The sequence below is a fragment of the Lepidochelys kempii genome, chromosome 12, assembly GCF_965140285.1.
Source record: "Lepidochelys kempii isolate rLepKem1 chromosome 12, rLepKem1.hap1, whole genome shotgun sequence".
Taxonomy (NCBI): Eukaryota; Metazoa; Chordata; order Testudines; family Cheloniidae; genus Lepidochelys; species Lepidochelys kempii.
In genome coordinates, this window is record NC_136391.1 from 18,152,289 (window position 1) to 18,158,288 (window position 6,000).

General features: G+C 41.1%; 1 long non-coding RNA gene across 6 annotated transcripts in view; it reads right to left on the bottom strand.

The window, feature by feature from the left end:
• LOC140896235 (uncharacterized) overlaps positions 1 to 5,564 on the bottom strand; it is a 381,899-nt gene extending 376,335 nt beyond the window's left edge. For all 6 annotated transcript variants that reach the window (XR_012154477.1, XR_012154476.1, XR_012154475.1 and 3 more), the window contains exon 1: positions 5,418 to 5,564. This is a non-coding gene — a long non-coding RNA (uncharacterized LOC140896235). The remainder of the gene's footprint in view (positions 1 to 5,417) is intronic.
• Positions 5,565 to 6,000: the final 436 nt, after the last annotated feature.

Sequence of the window (6,000 nt, forward strand, 5' to 3'; positions counted from 1 at the left end):
CCCCCTCCACACCAGCGGAATGCCTGAGCCTGATAAGGAGGAGTAGGAAGAGGTCTTGGGATGACATGCTCTGCAAGGTCCTGCAAGCCAGTGCTGCATCAAACCATGAGCAAAGAGCTTGGAAGATGAATACTGCAGACAGTATGAAGAAGAAAAGAGTGAACAGGTGAAAGGCCAAGGAGTCCCAACAGCAAAAGGAGAGGGAGATGCACCAGGACATAATGGGGCCTCTCTGGCAGCCAACACAGATACAGCAGACTCTTGTGGACCTACAGGTTCAACAGTCATGGGCTTGCCTCCTTTTGCAGTCAAGGGAGATCTCCATTATAGCACCCTCTCAACATTCCACTTGGCATCAGGGGTCACGTCCCTTCCACAAAACACTAGGGGACAGTAAGGACAACCACAGCTTCACATACACTGACCTGTGAGAGCCATGATTGCTGTATGTGTAACTTCTTCTTAAGCTCTGTTCCATAAATGTATTAAGTTTTTAATGTATTTGCTTTTAACTTGCACATAACTTTTTAAAAGTATTTTCGTTACTCAATAAAATTCTATTGTTTGGAAAATTATTCATTTTTATTAGTTCCCAACATATGCTGCAGAATGCCTACCGATACTGAAAAGCACCTACTTATTTGTTATTGTACAGTGTGACAACTCACAGGATCAGTGATAAATACAGTGTAATGATTATAAATGTACAGCAAGCACCACAAAATTAATAGGTGAATTGACAGTGTTATATTCATAGATATACACCAGGCACCACACAATTCCTAACAGGCCCCGGGACTGCTCGGTCAAGTAGAGCACAGTACACCACAATGCATTACTCTGGGGGGCACGGTTAAAGTTCACAGTATTCATCCTCCAGGCTCTCTGCTCATGATCTGATGCAGCATTGTTTTGCAGGATCTTGCTATGTCCCACAGCAATTTGTCCTCCTTGAAATCACTATGTTCCCTGTAGCTCTTCTAGCAACTCTGCAAACAACAGAGGATAGTGCATCCTGTACTTGCAATGCTCATGACAGTAATGCAGAGCTGGACAGGCTCCATGCTTCTCTCAGAGATGACAGACAGTGACAAGTCTCATGCAGGTTCATGGGATTTTAAAAATAGACATTCAAATTATGGGATAGGGATGGTATTATGGGATGGAGAAAGTTGCATGATGGGAACTTGACCCCACAGGCCAAGTCATCCCTGTGCTACTCGTTTTTGCCCACATGCATTGCCAAAATTTCCCAAAAGACAGTGTGCTGGAAGGGGGCAAGTGGCACACTGGGATACCTATCCATAGTGCACTGCACTGTGCATTGACACATGCACTCCTGGTGAGTGCGTGCAGCACCAACACAAGGAGTTAAGAATACACGTACACAAGCAACATACTAACTGTGGTGGCTTTATGGCAGGGGTAGTCAATAGGGGGAACGCGGTCAAATCCGGACTACCACACACTTATGAACAGATGTTGAAATCTTTTTATTTATTATTATCATTACTGTTATATTTTTTATTATTATTTTCTCTGAAGGCTGGACCTTGGCTATACCTTGATCAAGAAATTTGGACCTTGACAAAAAACAATTGACTACCCCTGCTTTATGGTAATGTATCGGCAAAAGTTTGTAGCATAGACATGGCCTGAGAGAGACTGCAGATAGTGAAGATGCATAAGACTCCTGGGATGATATCCATTTCAAAGTTAAGGAAGAGGAGCGATTCATGCTAGAATAGAAAAAGTCAAACAGTTATGAAAATGATTGAAAACCAGTGAGATGGGCTGCAGGAGGTAGCAACTGAGAATTGGATTTCCAGGAGGAGAGACTTCAGAGAAAAGAACATAACAGCGAGAGAGAGAGACACACACACATATGCAACAAAGTTGAAAATCCAAAACTTGGTTTATGCAGATCAGCTAAGTTGAAAGAGAAATAGGAAAATCACTAAAGTGAAACCAACAAGGGATAAGGACCATAAAACCGAGTGTGAGAAGGATCAGCCTGCTAATACTTCTGACCTGCACATTCATTGCCACAATGGTAGGGGCAAGATAAAACATTTATAGTTAGAAGCAAGGAACATCAAGGGAGCAGATAATTGTGTAGGGACAGGGTTCCAAATCAGTGATTTTTTTCCCCCTGGTTGCAATGGGGTGAGTTAAGGACAGAGTGACTGTGCAGCTTGTGTCAGCTAAAATCAGATCATTGTGTGTTTAATTTCTTTTCAGGGAGACAGAGACTAGTAAATAATAATGCTATCTGTCCTGTTTTTAAAAAATTTGTCTTGCAAAAATTTCAGCTGCCTATGAAAAGTAGTTTAAAAAGAAACAGTATTGAAAAATATATGAAATATAAATGTAAAACCTGAAGAAATACACCAACCTCTGGGTAGTCTAGAGATGTTCCTGTATTTGTTACCAAAAATTTGTAACCTGTCCTGTCCTATCACTTTTATATCATGTATTTCTGCATTTTTGTCCATTTTATTTTTAGAAAATAATTTCACCAGAGAAGAACTAAATCGTAAATTAATGTTTATGGCTCCAGTACTGTTAAGACTTAAATATATGCTTAAATTTATACACACAAGCAGTCTATTGACTTCAATGGTACTACTTAGATGCATAAAGTTAAGTACATACCAAATTCTTTGGAAGACTGGGGCCTTATTTATTAACATACATTTTGCAGACGAACTTTGTCCAAAATTTGTTTTAAGAAAAGGCCTTTAACATAATGTAACTGCTGTACTAGATCAAACTGATTTAGATATCAATTGAGAAACAGGACTTTAATTCTTTAAAACCAGCTATTACCAAAAGCTGATACACCTACGATTCCAAGCAGGAACTGTGCTGATATCCTAACAACATTTTCTTTTTCTTCCAAAAATATTCCACATATTTTTCAATACATAACTGTCTGTAACCCAAAGTAACTACTATCAAAAATGGGTTCACGTGTTTAAGTAGTTTGAACAGGTTTCAAATCTAAAGCAAAAACCATTTGGCTCCTTTTGCATAGCCACTTGCTATTCTCTCTCATTTATTTTAAGTAAATTATTCAGCAGAGTTGACAAGCGTGAATAATACAAGCTACGCTGGGCTTCTCCAAAAGTTCTTACTCTACATGATTAATCGTGAGCTTTTTAAAAATTCTGTATTTGTTCTCGGTTTTTCTATGCCAGTTTGTGAAGGTCACTAAAATATTGGTGTTTGTTTATTTCCTTTGCTCCATTGTTTTTAATATCCGCTGATAAGCTGGGAAATAAGATCTCTCTCTCTCTCTTTTCTGAGTTTGTTGTTTTGATGGGAGCATCCATACACATCTACGATGCCTATCTAAACCAACTGCCACAGATAAAATCAAAACTGGTGAACAAAATAACTTACCTTGGCTAACCATTACTTGGGTGATTAGATGGCCCTCATTTCCCCAATATCAGACCACTCTCTATTGCTTAACCTACCTATGCAACAAAAGCCTAAGAAAATAAAGGCACTATGCAGTACACCCTATAAGTTCAACTCTGAGGTCCAGAGTTGAAGAAATCATATAGAATACACCCTTGCACATAGCCCCATTCCTTTTAAGCAGGGGGCTATTAGCATAGGTGCCCTGCTGATCACAGCTGCAGCAGTGTCACACAGGGAGAGACATGGTCTCTCAGGTAACCAAGTCCCAAAGCATTTAAGGCTTTACAGATCAAAATCAACAGCTTAAACTTAACCTGAAAACTAATTGGGAGCTAGTGGAGATTGTTAGTGGAATTAGTGGAGAATGCTCTCTGTGTGATGCACCACTTAAAAAACAAGCAGACACATTTTGCACTAATTTACATAGCTAGATCTGCTCCTCCTGCAGATAGATTTTGAGAAGAAATCTATCACTTATTTAGCTCCAAAGCAAAGCAGATCACACTCTTCCTGAAACATCTCTTGAAGGTGTGTCTACACTGCAGCTGGGAATGTGCCTAGCAGCCCAAGTAGACAAACATGCACTAGCTTGAACAGAACTAGTATGTTAAAAATAGCAGTGTGGATATTGTGGCCCAGCTGGCAGCACATTTGGACCCAACTTGGACAGAGGGGATCAGGAAGGATTGTGCTTGGGCAGCTAACCCATGCCACCACCCATGCCACAGTGTCCACACTGCTATTTTTAGCACGATAGTTCAAGCAGAGCTAGCGCATGTCTGTCTGCTCAGGTGGGGAGGCACACTCCTAGCTGCAGTGTAGACATAACCTTGGTGAAATTAAGTCTCCATTGTTTAGTGAAAAAACTGCATATGTCTGGAGCTCACTTTGAAGATGCTGCAGCAATAATGTGCTGTGATAATGCCATCCCCTCCCTATTTTAGCACCGACTAAATGTAAAAGCTGACAAAGTGGTGGTAGCCCCTTAAAAGTAAAAAGCAGCCCCACGATGTAAGAAAACAGAAAAGTAGCACAAGTCAGCCAAGTGTGAATCCTAGATGATATTCAAAACTTAAAGCAGGAGTATCCACAAAGAGATGATGGGCTGATATTTAGCAATGCTGACCCCCCACAACTCCCACTGAACCTACCGGGAGCTGTGGGCATTCGACATCTCTGAAAATCAGGTTCCACTACTGAAGAGCTACAACATCAAGCCTAGGAGTAAGCTCCAGCTGCAGCATATTTTAAGCATGTTTCCATTTTGAGCACAATAAACATCTACCAGGCCTATACATTCCCATATGCTAATCTGGACTTCAACCAACATCCTCAAGTGGCTCCTGGTCTCCTCATAATAATCAAACTCCTCCAGGCTTTCCCCCACACTCTACTTCACATTCTTTCCTGGCATCGCCCAGTGAAGACGTTTTATACAGGACAGAGAAAGAGGGCATGGGGAAAGGGCTCCATCACCACCACAGCTTTGTACAAGACTGAGCACACAGAAACTCACCAGCGGTCAATCATCTGGCAACAGTCATTACATCCAGGGTCTCCAATATGGGTAGAAAAAATGCTGGGTCCAAATCAATGAGCGCAAGAGAAACATGCAGAATAAGGAGACGTAGTACATGCCCAACTGCACATAAGACATATAGTACACACAGGGCCTGTTCTCCTGAGATGATGATCACCCACAACTCCTCAAAATATACAGTGGCCAAAATATCAAATTTGGTAGCCTCAAGTTAGATGCCTAAATATAGATATAAGCACCTAAATAAGGGCCTGATCCTACTACCAATGACGTCAATGGCAAAACTCTCTTTGACTTTATTGCGGCAGGCTTGGGCCATAAGTGATGCAATTTGGAGGTGTCTAAGTGTGGATTTAGTCAGTGAACACCTTTAGGCATCTACATTTGAAAATACTGGCCAATACCCATAAGAAGTTACAGCATAATAATCTTTCAGAGAAGTGCTTACCCTTTACATCCCTTTCCAGAGACTGTCCTTGACTTTAGTCCTTCGAGTGTTATTCCTAATTAGCATGATGGAGAATTAAGAGGCACAGGGGCAAAAGGCTGTAGCAGGAAAGTGACTTGTAAATGAGCACAAATTATTTTCCCTCTCTCTCCCCTCATCTCAGTCTGCAGCATCTTATAGAACAGGTTGAATTCTTAAAAAAAAAAATCCTAAAAGGAAAACACAGTCGCTGCCAGTGCCAATCTGGCACCCACTGGGACTTCTGCCTTTGCCAAAATCTTTCATTAGAGCTGCTAGAGCAAAGTGTGAGGAGCATGCTGCTGATGCAGCTGCTGCTGTATTTGTTGAGTCCCATAAAGGTGAGGCTCCTCCAACCTGCTGATGCACATCCACCTTAGTAAACTGCTTTGAGACTGATGGACTGAAAAAACTACATAGCTGGCCAAATGTTATTACAAACTGTAAACTGACAAAAATCTGAGGTTAACGTAGATTCTCTAGCTGTGTATTCAGTGTCTGGGGATTCTTTGGGTGGTCACTTAAAACAAGAGATTGCCTAAGAATATCTCATTACTGTATAAAA